The sequence below is a fragment of the Gouania willdenowi genome, chromosome 8, assembly GCF_900634775.1.
Source record: "Gouania willdenowi chromosome 8, fGouWil2.1, whole genome shotgun sequence".
In the NCBI taxonomy this organism is placed as follows: Eukaryota; Metazoa; Chordata; class Actinopteri; order Blenniiformes; family Gobiesocidae; genus Gouania; species Gouania willdenowi.
Genome location: NC_041051.1, coordinates 9,176,372 through 9,191,545, shown reverse-complemented (window position 1 = coordinate 9,191,545; position 15,174 = coordinate 9,176,372). Strand labels below are relative to the sequence as shown.

Sequence of the window (15,174 nt, the reverse complement as noted above, 5' to 3'; positions counted from 1 at the left end):
AGAAAGCTACTCTGTTATTTTTATATACTATTTGTAACTCTGATTCTAAAAATCAATACATTTCTCCTAAAATAACTGAAATCCTTCTTGATGTATCCAAAACTTTGGAAATCATTTACTCTGAAATATAACATAGTATTACATCAGGGTGCAGTTAATCATGTATCAAAGATGAATATCATTGTTAAGACAAATAAACAAAATAAAACCATTATAGCGATTTATTTGACTGTAGAGCAGTGTTTTTTTTTTTTTTTCTCAAATTCTTTTTTTTTCATTTTTCTTTTTCATTTTTTTAATTTTTTTATCACTTTTGTTATATTTTATTACAAATACAGAGTAACCAGGATTAGTGGCAATATATATATATATATATTTTTTTTTTTTTTTTTTTTTTTTCTGCATTTTAAATGAAAGTAGAATTTATATTTAACAAAATATAAGTATAGAATACAGATTGTGTTAAATCAGTAACACTAGACATTTCAGGGTCCCGATCCCAAGGTTGAAAAACACTAGGTTATTTGTAGCTGGATAAGACTACAAGTCACAATCGGTTGAGGCGACTACAACAATATATATATATATATATATATATATATCTTTTGCATGTTATTATTGTTATTATTATTATTATAAATAAGTGTGCAGGAGTAGTGGGTACATGGCTTCAGTTTAAATGTCTGACACATTCTAGAACATAGGTCAGTGATTCAGTCAAAGGTCTGTGCACCTCTCTCTCTCTCTCTCCCTCTCTCTCTCTTTCTCTTTCTTTCTCTCTCTCTCTCTCTCTCTCTCTCTCTCTCTCTCCCTCTCTCTCTCTTTCTCTTTCTCTCTCTCTCTCTCTCTCTCTCTCTCTCTCTCTCTCTCTCTCTCTCTCTCTCATCCTCTTCATCCCGTGTTTCTGAGCCTGCGACGTCGGACAGAGAAAATCTCTCCAGCCAGCACGCGCACCTACGGTTTGAGGGAGTAATTCAATAAGGTAAGTTTTCATATTGTAATGCGTGCATATATGTTGTGTTGATGTAATGTTTGCACGCCTCTGTGCACCAAAACACGTTGCGATGGATGAAAGCGCGAAGGCACCTGCAACACTCCGCTGGGCTGAGTCCTGCTGTTGGTGCAACAGAGCCTTCATACACCAGGACATGAACACAGCTTTCATCTCACGCCTTTCATTCGCAAACCGTGCCAAACTTGTCACGATATTCACCCTGGTCTGTGTGGATCGCTGATGGGCGTGAAGTCTGCGGTAGTCGCTGTGTGTCACTGAAACGCTGTTTCACATCGCTTTGGGTCAAAACGAGGAGGAGAAGTGATTAAAATCTGCACACAGAGATTTAAAGTGTCCCCTAAAGCCTGACTGGTGTTTACGCGCACGATCCTGCAGAGAGAGGAGAGGAGAGGAGAGAAAGAGGAAGAGGAAGAGGAAGAGGAGAGGAGAGGAGAGGAGAGGAGAGGAGAGGAGAGGAGAGGAGAGGAGAGGAAGAGGAAAAGGGGAGGAATAGGAAGAGGAAGAGGGAGAGGAGAGGAGAGGAGAGGAGAGGAGAGGAGAGGAGAGGAGAGGAGAGGAGAGGAGAGGAGAGGAAGAGGAAAAGGGGAGGAATAGGGAGAGGAAGAGGAAGAGGGAGAGGAGAGGAGAGGAGAGGAGAGGTGAGGAGAGGAAGAGGAAGAGGAAAAGGGGAGGAATAGGGAGAGGAGAGGAGAGGGACGGCTGCTGTGCACAGTGCGCGTCATGGACAGATGTGCAAGAGCAAGATTTAATATCCAGGGTGGCATCACGCAGAGGATAAACTGTGTGTGTGTGTGTGTGTGTGTGTGTGTGTGTGTGTGTGTGTGTGTGTGCGTGTGTGCGCGTGTGTTTGTGTGTGTGTGTGTGATATTTATTGATTTATTTACACATGAGCACAGGGAGGCAATGGTTTTTCTTCCCACCAGTGCAACAGGGCCCCATTACTGACCAAGGGTTCCCACTGACTTCCTACTACACTACACACACAATAACTGCTGCATCATCTGTCACCATCCATGCTGCTTCATGGATAGGTGTGTGGAGCTATTTGTGTGTGTGTGTGTGTGTGTGACAGTGAGGAAAGAGTGCGATGTTTCAGCACCATGGACAGCGCATTGTGCTGACTCGAGCACGCGAGTGAGGTTTGACATGTTGAGGAGAAGAAATGGTGAGTCGTGTGTGCGTGCGTGTGTGTGTGTGACAGAGTGTTCGGTCTGGAGGAATGAGTGTGACTACTGCTGTAAATCGAAACGATCACAGGAACAACCGCAGTCTGCATGCAGCATTATACATTTCTCTCATTTGTAGTCCTCTATTTCCAGAGGTGTAAAGAGTACTGATACTGTATATCCTACTCAAGTAGAAGTACTGTTACTTTTATTTAAACTGTACTCAAGCACCAGTAAGTGATACATCAAATACGAGTATAAAGAAGCTCAATTAAATAGTTTTCAAAGTAAAAGTTACTAGTTACTTTCACCCCATGTTTATTTTTGATGATAAATCTTGCTGCGGTTCCCTTGCATACAGTAAACATCTCATGTGTAAACTTAAAGCTGATATTCGGAGTTTCTGAGAAACGTCTCGATGTCCCGCCCTAAACAGCTCCACTTCCTCTCACTGCCTCTGCCAATCTACCAGAAGCCACGCCTCTACTTTTCTGTGCACGCATCGCGAAACATAACATCGTCACATCGGGTAGCATTGATATAGGTCTATGGGTCAGGTAAGAGCCAAAATCATATTTAATTCAATTCAACTTTATTTGTATAACACAATTTACAACAAAGTCATCTCAATGTGCTTATCAAAATATAAAATTCATAATAAGAAAGTGGTTATTCATGTATATGAAGGTATATGTATATGAATAACCACCAGCAGTAGACCATAGTAAAAGACTAGTTAGGTATTTTTTTTGCATTTCAAAAGAATTATACATAAACATAGATTTCTCAGAAACTCCTGATATCAGCGTTAAAAAAGAAGAGACCAAATCTAGCACAATTAAAATTTGATTTATTTTCCACAAAGGCGTCTGTGTAAAATTAAATGTTTGCCAAAAATGTACAATTCTTCATTAAATAAAATAACACCAATGAATTCAATTCAAAATATATTCTGCATTCTAAATTAATAATGTATCAATACCAAATATATATATCATATTTTGGAAAAAGAAAAAAAACAATCTTTGTACGGTGGCCCTGAAGAGAACACACAAAAAAAAAAACCAGAAGAGGTAGGTACGGGGGGATCGTGTTTTGTTTTTTGTGTTTGCTTTTTTGTTTTTTGCGTTAGTGTTTTATCTTTTGTTTTTGCATTCTCTCTTTTGCATTTGTACTTTGCACTTCAGGGCCAATTGTAATTGGAATAATGCCAGTCATCGTAATCATAATTGAGTTGGAATTGAACATGGGTAATTCAACCCTGGCTATTCTGCTATATGTTCTTACAATCACCTTTTGCTCACTGTATGCATTGATCGCTGCATGGCCACACCCCCTATCCGCACACAACCAAAAATGAAAACTATAAATACTTGATGATGTGTTGGTCTCTTTGCACACATTTTATTTCCATGCGTTGTTCTCGCTCCACCTGCTGCATGTATTTACTTGATGTTTTGTGGTGCGTCTGCTGGAGGAATGAAGAGCACTATACAATCAATGGCAATCATGGATCAGTGAAGGAGGCGGGCCTCAGAAGCCTGAATAATGACCACCTACTATCCAAGCATACTGCCATGTTAATGTGTAATCTCCACTTCATCCCAAGACTATTGAATCAAGTCAGGCATAAATCAGGGAACTCGTGGTGCTGCCGGTTTGAATTGATCTCCTGATGCTGAGTGTTTTTTTTTTTCCTTCCGTCTTGGTTTTGTGTAAAAACAAAGTGGACTTTATAAGAATGATAACACCAACGTTCTAGAATTGAAATCCAGCGTGTTTGAGCTTGAGCAGTTATTAAAAAGTTAATTAAGAAAGACATTTGTAATATTATCTTTGCATGACCTGTGTGCATCAAGGGAGCATAACACTTGGAGCCTCTTCGCCTGATTAATTCCCACTGCTCTCGGTTATAGGTCAAATGCATTGGAGCTCTGAGGATTGAGTGCAATAATGAAAGGCAAGGCATTCAAAATCTGTGGAAAGGAGAAGTTAAGCAACACGTTTTTATGTACGATCGAGCAAACAAAGATGCCCAAAAAACACAAACAAAAGTCATTCTATTCAAACTGTGTTTTAGAAAACTAATATTGTCAGAGCACAGATGGTCAGCAGTGACTGAAAGCTGATTTGAGTTGTTAAATCACACTGTCTCACTACAGTCTGTTGAATTGTTGCCATTAGCAACTGCAACTTGGGATTGCAAATGCCACCTTCGAAGGACTGTATTTGATTATAAGAAAACAAAAGAGCAAAACATAGTATGAATAGGGAATAAAACATGAATAAAAAACATTTATTCAACTTAGAGGTTAATGAAAGGAAGAATGATGCATAAATGAATGCATATACCATTTACCACATTAGTTATGATTGGACTAAATCAAGAAAAAAGAAAGTTATTATTGTAGTATTTAGTAGCAGAAAAAAAAGATTGAATCAAAAGTGAAATTCAAGAAAATATTTAATCTTTTTTTTATTATTAAAGATTTTATGTAATGGTTATTCAATTCATGCTTAAAATAACTGAATGAATAATTCATCTTTTCTTTGTGTTAATACAGTGCCCGAAGTGTATTCTTCTTTCGTTGGCAAGCGTATAATTGCAAATCTCAGCTCTAGATCCTCAGAGCTTTCTTCCCTTTCACAGCCACGCCCCCTAAAAATCGATCTCCGCTTCCATCAGGGAGGATTATGGAAAGATCCCAAGAGGGATAACCCTTTGGGAGGCATCCACTCTTACTCCTCCGCATTACAGTATCGGTCACTGCACACTGTGCTCCCTTTTCAGCCAACCAGCTGTTGGAGTGCTGCGTGCAATCAATACGACAGTCATGTTTCACAACAACCGTCACTCTTACTGCCAACAAGCTGTGGGAGGTCCCCTCGGGCCAGGCACTGAAAGATTTGGATGACTGTGATTTCCTGACAAGGTATTAGAAATGCAACGACAATGACAGCGTGGCAAGATGAAGCTGTGTTTTCATTAGCTCTAGGTCTGTGGGAGTAAATCTGTTGATAGGCGACCTTTGTGTGTGTGAAGCCATAGGAAGATGAGGCTTTAAAGAGAAGCAGACAGATGGAGGCTGAAGAGTAGCGAAACAATGTAACAATGCTAAGCAAGTGCAAACAGCAACAAGAACGTTATTTGTGGGAGAGAAAAGGCAAAAAAGTATGTGTGAGTATGTATGAATGACAGGTGTTTGAGAAAGTCACGAGCAAGTGTTCTAACTGTCAAACCAACCATATTATAGAGAGAGAGGGGGGTGATGAAAAACTAGGACAAGTCTTGTCAACTGGTGCCTGTAATTGATTGTTGAGAGTCAGTTATGTTAAAAAAGAAGAATGTTCTGCACACAACCTCAAGAAGAGTTCTGTTTCTATAACTTGAGAAGCAAACGCTTGAATCCAGTCTCCCGTTTACAGCAGTCACCATGTTTTGGCTGGTGCCTCCTGGTCTCTCTTCATGCCCTTCCTCCCTCTCACCTCAAACACCTGATTCAGATCAGTAATCAGGTGGACAGGGAGGAGCAGCTGTATGAGAGGACCTGAAGTGAGAGCAGATGTGTGAAGAGAGTCCATTCAGCTTCCCACTCCCCACATTTGTGAGTTTGTTATTTTAGTTTGGGCTGGAGATTACTGTTTTTGTGTTACTTAGTATAGATTTAGGATTTTTTTTACCTTTTAGTAGTTTAGAGGGTGGACCCAGGGTGCGATAGCCCTGTATTTTGGAAGTCGGGCATCCAGTTAAGGAGAGATGTTTCTGCCTAGTAACGCCAGTCACCATATTTGTTTGGGGTATACCAACGTGCTGACAACGTGTAATAGCAGATGTTTCACCATGCCGAAGAGCTGCTATGTGTTTGGCGGCTGGAGAAGAAGAAAAATTGCAGAAAACGCTGGCTTTCCTACATAGGACGGTTGAACATGCTGAAGTCTGGTAGGGTGTTCAAGAGTAAAAACTGGTCTCCAAAAACATCCCATTCCTACGTGTGCTCTCTACATTTCATAACGGGTATGTGAATAGTTAAGATCTGAAATGAGGATTGAGGATTTTATGGGCATCTCAGTGGTTTTAGTTTTCATTCTAGATGGCAATATGTTGTATTTATATCTGTTGTGAAGTAAACTATGATTAATGGCGTGTAATGATTTTTACGGCATGATTTTTCATAAAATAAACTTTATCAGGCAAAGTTTGGATGAATATTTTGATGACTGGCACTAAGTATGGGCACTAAGATATCCCTAGGACTGTTAACTTGGCCTTATATTGTCCACTGGCCTCTTCTGGTAGTTTCATCATAATTGTATACCATTTTATAAGAATACGGAGATATAAATCACTGCAGTATTTAAATCAAGCCGATTTTGTCATTGGACATACAGGACCCGGATGAGTATTTTTCCCCTATTTCAAGATAGCGCCTGTTTATTTACTACAGCTAAAATCCTCTGTGACATAAGCCCGACTTCCTGAATAGGGTGGGCCCAGTGTTCTCCCTACTTTTGTTCCGTTTGGCCAGAGTTTTGTCCCTTTGTTTCGTTAAGTTATTTTTGACTCTCTTTCGACTTTTAAATGACTTTGCTTTACTAAATATTTTGACGAAGTTATTTCTGGTTGGTGTCTTTTATGTTGCGGCCCCTCAGGCCTTTTGATAAACCATCCTAGAGGGGGCAGTAACATAATTAGATTTGTGGGAGAGAAAAGCAAAGAAGTCTGTGTGAGAGTGTGTGATGTCTTAGAATTTTGAAAAATATTCACCACATATGAATGACAGGTGTTGGAGAAAGTGGCAAGCAAGTCTTCTAACTGTCAAACCAACCATATTATAAATAGAGAGAGGGGTGATGAAAAACTGGCACAAGTCTTGTCAACTGGTGCCTATAATTGATTGTTGAGAGTCAGGTATGTTAAAAAAGAAGACTGTTCTGCACCCAACCTATCAAAAAGTTCTTGAAAAGCAAACTCTTGAATCCAGTCTCCTGCCCGCAGCAGACATTAAAATACGCTGCGTTTTTTGTTGCCGTTTCTCACGCTTAATAATTTACAAATCTAGACTTCATTAGTGTAAATGGAACGACAAAGTGTTGCAATGGGACCTGACGGAGACAAAATGCCTTTGATGGGTAATAGCTGTTAAGCACGGAGAGAAGGGTGCAGTGATGCGTGTCTTTCTGAGGGAAGGTGTCGGTATATCTTACGGAGCAAACACAAGCTGTGTGCTGCTCGCGTGCCCTTCTCTGTGTGTGTGTGTGTGTACAGTAGCATCACTCATCATGAAAAAGCTGCTGTTTAGGCCAACACAGACACTTTCACACATTACTTAATTCTTGCACCAATGCATGTGTGATGTGGAGCTAAACGGTGGATCTGTAGCTTTACCACCTTTGTACTCCCAAAGGGTTTTACATGATCAGTTTCCTTCACATGTTCACACCAATATTCAGAAGCCAGTGGCCTCAAGGCTGCCAAACCACACACTTAATCCTAAGTCAAGGTAACTCAGGGTTTCTTTGTCCGAGGATTCTCCGGCATATGTTCGGGAGGAATGAGGCCAACTTTAGAGAACTGTTAACAAATCCACTGAGTCACCTTATCCATCCACCTGGTCTGTGTGCATGTAGGCACGGTGCATGTTGTGCAGCTTTTTTGCCAAGACTGTTGATGTTTTAAAGTACATGTCAAACTCAAGGCCCGGTGGCCAAATCCGGCCCTTTAGATCAGGGGTGCACACACTTTTTCGGCTCACGAGCTACTTCTACCACAGACAGTTTTTCACTATCTATTGTGTTGGGGAGGGGGTTGTAATTTTAATTTAGTATGTACATTATTATTATAATTTCATATTTGTATAATAAGGCAAGGCAAATTTATTTGTATAGCGCATTTCATACACACGGCAATTTAATATGCTTTACATGACAGTGCAACAGAAAATATTTAAGTTTAAAAATCAATAAGAACTTGAAATCAGCAGTAAGAGCATTCAAAATCTTCCTCTCAGTCATACGCAGTAGTGGGAAAACTTTAACTTGGATTTAAAAATGTTAACATTGGGTGCTGACTTCAGCTCTGCTGCAGTGTGTTTCACTTCTTTGTATTAAAATACAAAATAATATTGAAACAGTAACACTTGAAAACTGAGATTAATTAAAATGTATTTTAATAAGATGCAATGACGAAAAATATTTTGAAAATATAAAGCACCAAACAGCTGCTCACTTCATATAGACCCACAATAAAAAAAACACATTAGTGGTGTCAATCAGTAGCATACAGGGTGTTTCAGTATTTGTAGCTCACTTCCATATCTTCCACACACGTAGGGTGTCTGAAGATGCTGATAAAAAATGTACCTAGGTGTGAGCGGGTGTGGGGCTGGAGGAGAGTCTTCTTCTACTGAATATTAGAGGTTGTAAATGAACAGATTCGTGTGCTAGCGCTCCCTCAAATGGAGGTCAAAAGCTGCATTGTTAGGTTTCATTTCTGGTAAACGTGACCACGCCGTTCTCAATCATTTATAAGGTCTTGCGGCCCACGTGCGCGATCACCACAAAAAGCCATTGCGATCGAACGGTAGATTGTGATCGACATATTGTGCAGCCCTGTTTTAGATCCCTGTACCAAATTTCATGGACCCTGTACTGGTTAGTAGCCTGATGGTTGTGGACTGCTGATAAACACTGTTTGGGCTTTCTGATTGATCATAGCGCCAAAGCTTTTGACTCCATTAACTCATTCAGTGCCAGCCATTTTCAGATTTTCTACCCCCCTCAGTGCCAGCTGTTTTTGAGCATTTTGACTGATTTTAAAGACCCACAGCATATTTTCTACTATGACTATCTGAAATCTGACACCAGATTCTGAAAGATTGAAGCCTCTACTGTCATAAAAAAAAAAAATCCCATTTGTTTCTGGCTCGTTCCGTTCTTTTGTAATCAGCCATTGAATAGAGCAAAGTTTTTACACAAATCTTCAGTTTCAGAGCAAAAAGCTGAGAAAAAAGCCTTTAGTGACAACTGTAACATCTGAACATTGTTTCCTTATATAAAACTTAAAAAAAAAACACTGAAACCAGGCTTTTGATGGCAAAATTATTATTATTTTGCTGTCTATGTCAGAGTTGAATGGATTTCTTACTGTATTTTGGCGTTCCTCCAACGTTCCCTCCCGTCAGTCTGCACACAGACGTAACTTCCTCTTCCTCCCGACACCCAGCAATGACCCGTTTAGCCCGGTTAGTTGATGGTTTTTACTCACGATCACAACATTATCAATAATCCACTCAGGTCCACACATGTTCTGTGTTAGTATGTGGAACTGTGAGCTGCTGAATACGTCACAATATCACTCTGTAGCGCCATATTCTCACTCGTTCCTGTTTCTCCTCCCCAGCTAATGGTAGCATCAGTGGCTAATCTCTCATCTAAAGGTGCACCGCTGCCATCGTCAGGGCACAGTTGGTCACGACAACACCCCACAGCTTAGATTTTGATGAGGGACCTCCGCCAGGGTGTTTTCTGGTAATCCCCGTGAAAAAATGCAAATGACGAGTTTCTCGTCAATGGCGCTGAGCGTTTGGATTTGAGATGACGAGATATCTCGTTGGGGGCACTGAGTGAGTTAAAAAGAGGGCACGAGTGAGACCAAATAATTGAAATTCAGCTTTCAACTTTATTCATTAAGTGCAAATTACAAAAAAAAAGAGTCCATAGTAAGAAATAACCCAACAAGATTCACATGAACAAGCATTTAGCGACAGTAGGAAGAAAAAACTCCCTCTTTTTTATGGGAAGAAATCTGCAGCAGAACCAGGTTCAGAGGTGGCAGCCATCTGCGTCGACTGGTTGAGGTTAGATAGAACATCAGAGTGTCACAGACTAGTTGAGCTGTGAACCATTGATCAGTAACTGCCATCATCATCTTCACGACACCTATAACAGAGCAGAGAGAGAAGGACGAGGAGAAGGCACTGACTGCAGAAAAACATGATACAGTATAATCAAGTCAGCCTGTCTTGGCTTTGGGCCTCACTCCCAGTGGCCTAGTCAATACTTATTATAAAAGTGACAAATCTCTTCCCGTTTATTGGTAAACTAACAGTGACTCCAAGGTCTGTAAATGCAACCGTTGACAGATAAGCCCATGTCCGCTCTAGTGGTTATGTTATGTTATGATTCAGTCCTGTTTATGCAGACTGTAAATCATAACCAGCTACATCAGTATTTTAATCTCTTTCCCCATGACTGCAGTCTTATTTTAGTGGAAATCACTCTCAATTTTTTCTGAATTCCAGCATTTTCCTACAAAACTTCTAAATTGCAAAAAATTATCACAAAATCAAGAATTTTGTGTTGCTCTTGCAGGGACTCATATCCGTCACTTATTGCTTGGATATTGCCGGTGCCTTTCAAACTGTATTCAGTTATATGTGGAGGTGAAAACTAGGACACAGGGTTAAAACTGCTCACAACTTTATTTCTAATTAATCTGCAGTCCACTGGAGCTCAAACTGTACTGTAAAAATCAGCTTGAAGTCCCTGTATTAAAGTGATAGTGAAGATATTCCAGATAACTGATTAAATTATCCACATCATCACCCTACAATTTAAGCATATGCAATCTTTAAATGATCTTATCACATTGGGCGTTATCCATACCTGGGACAGACTGGCCTCTGGTGAAGGGTATACACAATGTTAGCTGAAATAAACACCCACAGATTCCCACAATATTGTACAGGAAAAAAAACTTGCAGAAGATAAGTGAATAAATGTGTTATCTCCTCATCTTTGCAAGTCTTTTGACCTCACATTTTTCCCAGGGGCTACACTGTGGCTGCACAGTGCTCCTTGGGGAGCTTTTGAATTTCATGTAGTACTACTGGTCCGTATATATATAGAACAATGATGCGGTTTATATTTAGAAAATAATGAAAACTACAATTTCTCACTGAAGTAAGGGCACAGTTAAGGAAATGTTTATCTATTTGTTCTTGAATAAGGTGTCATGAAGCCTGTCATTAAAGCTGATATCAGGAGTTTCTGATAAATCTATGTTTATATATGATTCTTTTGAAATGCAAAAAAATACCTAACTAGTCTTTTACTATGGTCTACTGCCGGTGGTTATTCATATACATATATAAGTCCCTCCTTCATCCTTCAGACCCCTATACAAATGGAAACGATCTCCGAGTGCATCCAGCCAATAGGCTTCGACTTCCTGTTTTTGAGACTGTCAAACAAAGTGAATGTGGAACTGTGCACGGAAACAAGGCCATGCGTCAGTAAATGTGATTTTGGCTCTTACCTGACCCACAGACCTATATCAATGCGACTTTATGTTCCGCGATGCATGGCAGAAAAGTAGAGGCGTGGCTTCTGGTGGTTTGGCAGAGGCAGTGGGAGGAAGTGACGCTGTTTAGGGCGGAACATTGAGACATTTCTCAGAAACTCCGGATATTAGCTTTAAGTGTCGTTGGCTAAATTCTGACACCTTTGGAGCTATGGTGGTATTTTTTGGGTTAGGTTGGAGGGATCTAGTGGGGTTTGGGGTAGGGGTTAGGGAAATGAGGAGTTAGAGTTACGAACAACACTTAATGACAGCCTTTATGACACTTTATTCATGCTAATGACAGGTGTCATTTCATAATAATGACTTCAAATAAAGTGTTACTGATCTTTTTAATAGTTCAGTATACTGTAGTACAGTGGTTCTCAAACTTTTCTTAGTCCCGTACCCCTTCAGACATTTAACCTGCGCACTTAAAAACATAATAATGTAATGTCATATACAATGTAGCCCTATAGTAGAATTTGTCTCTGAATTTGACCTATCCTGTTGAGGAATAAAATATAATAATAATAATCTGTAAGCACACAAGAAAACAACTTATTTAGAATTATCACTCTTTATTTATTGGCCTACTGGCATTTTCAGTGAGAAACAATATCTTTTATTTTGGTAAAATAAATCAATCAACATTCTGTTAAATGAACATATATCAGTGATACAACATATTAATTACCCTAAAACTGTGAATTACACTTTTACCGAGAAGGGTGAGGTTGAGAGGATGCATGTTTGGCTGAGATTGAGAGTCTGAGTCTTTAATCGTTCTCCACAGAAAGCAAAACTTGTTTGGTATTTATTTTCATGTTTTATCACCGGTAGAGAGTAGTTTTACATAGGCCAATAATTTGTGGCAATGCATGGAGGCTCCTGACTACTGGTCTATTTATAGTTTGTGTCTTTGATTATAAAGCGCTATTGTGGTGAAGTTTATTTTCATGCAGAGGAAGCGTACTATTTTTAGAAATGGAAATATGGCCAAACTATTTTAGATCAGCGTTGAATCCCGTCCCAAAGTTTCAAACTGATTCCTGCTACACAAACACCCAAGACAACAGGACTGAAACCCCCCCCAGTGGTTTGGTTATGGCATGTGTAAACTCCCAGGCATGCATGATTTCATTTTTCCCTGCGTGTGAATGTTTGTGTGTCTGTTTAGTGTGCGTCTATGTGTGCCGTGTTTGCGTTTAGAAGGAACACCATCTGTCATCATCAATGTTTTGTGCCAACTCCCCCCACCCCACCCCCCCACCCCTCTTAACCCACACCCATGCTCACATATACTGATTCCCTTGGTGCTGGAGTTTGATGTTGGAAAACAAAGCATTCTGGATATGCGAGCGTGTATCTGTGAGAACGAAAAGTGCAAAGAGATGCAGAAAGCAGGAGGATTTTTAAAGACGCTCACAGTAAACATTTGTTAAACTTCTATTTGCCTTTTCACTTTTTTCCACTGGAGATGTATGCGTGTTTAAAATATACCATGCGTTTTTGATACAAACTTGCACACAGAGGTATAAAAATGCTAGTATGCATAGGCTACTAGTGCGCACACACCATGTGGATTTTGGAACGGTGCGTTGTTCTTTCTGAACTGCCCTAGATTCAGTTGGCATCTGTACTGCACACTCATCTCACTCTGTCTGTCTCACTGCATTTCTCTCCCTTTTATCTGTTTTTTTTTCCCGTTATCTTTTTTTTTTCTCTTACACGCACACACACGCTTGCTTGCGTGCGCGCACACACACGCACTTCCCATTCCCCCCCATGTGACTTGTATATATCCTTTCCCTATTTATCCCTCTCTCTCCTTGTCTTTGTGTCAAAAACTTAAGTTCTGGGTATAAATATTTTAGCTCTGTCACTCATTCGGCATCTGCACATCCACAGAGAGACTCTAGTCTGTGTATATCTAGGCACAGCGTAGTTACTTTACTTTAAAACATCTGCTTGCATTATAATTTGTAGTCTGGCTTCAAAAAGATGAAAGTCTCAATGTCTTGGACACAAACCAAAGTCAATGTTAAATGTTTAATGCTATACAATAAGGAGCTTGCTGCCTCTTTGTGTGTATTTAATGCAGTCACAACAAGATGCATAGTTGCATATATATCATGATATCTGATATTGTGTAAAATTGCAGATATGTCTTTGTTTTTGGTGCAGTATGTTATGTGTTTGTGTGGCTGGTGCGCATTCGATAGATGTCTGTGTGTGGGTGTTTATCTCCTGTCCACTCTGAGCGGTGTGTCTTTTAATGTGTGTGTTTGTGTGTGATGCTAAATACGACAACACACTGACTGTGGTCGGCCAGCTGTGTGTGTGTGGATCAAGGCGTTTGAGGTGCACAGCAATCACGAGCATTATGGTATGAGCATTAAAAGTAGGACAGTAAGTAGTCTACATATAATATTTGAAACTTTATTCTGTACTTGCATTTCTCAGACCAGTACCGATCCTCAGCCCAGTGATTGGAAACCCATGCCATAGAGGGTCTATGGTGAAATAGCATTCTGATCCAACATTTTAGCGCTTAGTTCTGTCATCCAGGTCCTTAAATGCTATGATTTTATTCTTAGGAAGACCAGGAACAATACGGTGGACAGATTTTGGTTTTGCACAGATCAAGAAACAGAAAGCCAAAGGCTGCATCTGAATAGTCCCTCCTATCTCCTTTCCTATCCACTTTTCCTTAACCCCGTGGATGACGTCATGTAGTTAAGGAAAGGTGTTAGGAGACTTCCGAAAGGAGTTGGAGAGAAACGATCATGTTTGTCTAGCCTAAACAGTCCCTCCAGGATTTCGCGGGCATTTTTTGTGATTGCTGCGAGCTGAAATGCCTGATTTCGAGGGCCATTTTTCCAAAAGTTGCGGTTGGAATTTTTTTCAGCCGTAAAACATACTTTACTCACAATTAAATGAATTTTTTTTATACCAATTATAAATACATAATGACCAGACATGTTCTCGGAAAAAATATGCTTTATTGTTGTAAAGCAAACACCAACGCAATTTTGTAAAACATGCAAACACTTTTTTCTTTAAGCTTTTACACTGTTACACCCTGAATGCAAAAGGTGCAACAGTTTTTAATCAAAATGATCATCAGAAGTGCAAGTCAGTAAACAATATTGAACGTAAGGAATCTTAAAGTGCATAACATGAACCTGTCATGAAGACATATTTCTTTAGGCATAAAAAAAATTAAAATTCAAAGCATTAACAAACATACTGTATGTAATGATATTGTGTGCTTCCTGTTTGTTCTCACACATGGGGTTGTGCACTGCCTTGCATTCTCTTGACGTGCTTTGCAGAAGAAAAATGCTTGTCCATAGACGACTTCCGCTTGTGTTTGATGATAACATTGCATTTTGAACAAAAAGTTTACCTCCAAGCATCGTTGGGTACAGTTTTGCACGATCCTTAGCCAATATTTTTGTTGGCAAATGTGAGGTATTTCGATCGCACATGACTCCATTGAATGCTTTCTCTCAGCACTGGTTGAAAAAAGGATGTGATGTATTCATTTAATTCTTCGTAGGTTCCCTGTAAGCAGCCCAAAGCATAGACATAAGATACGTAGATGCACTGCTCTAGTGGGCGGCAGCAGTCGATGCGGCGTCTACCTGTAT

At 39.9% G+C, this 15,174-nt stretch overlaps 1 protein-coding gene across 1 annotated transcript in view; it reads left to right on the top strand.

The window, feature by feature from the left end:
- The first annotated feature begins 904 nt into the window (after window positions 1-904).
- Window positions 905-15,174, top strand: part of elfn2b (extracellular leucine-rich repeat and fibronectin type III domain containing 2b) — a 138,166-nt gene continuing 123,896 nt past the window's right edge. The window contains exon 1 of the mRNA XM_028455635.1: window positions 905-982. The gene's annotated coding sequence lies outside the window, so the exon portion shown is untranslated. The remainder of the gene's footprint in view (window positions 983-15,174) is intronic.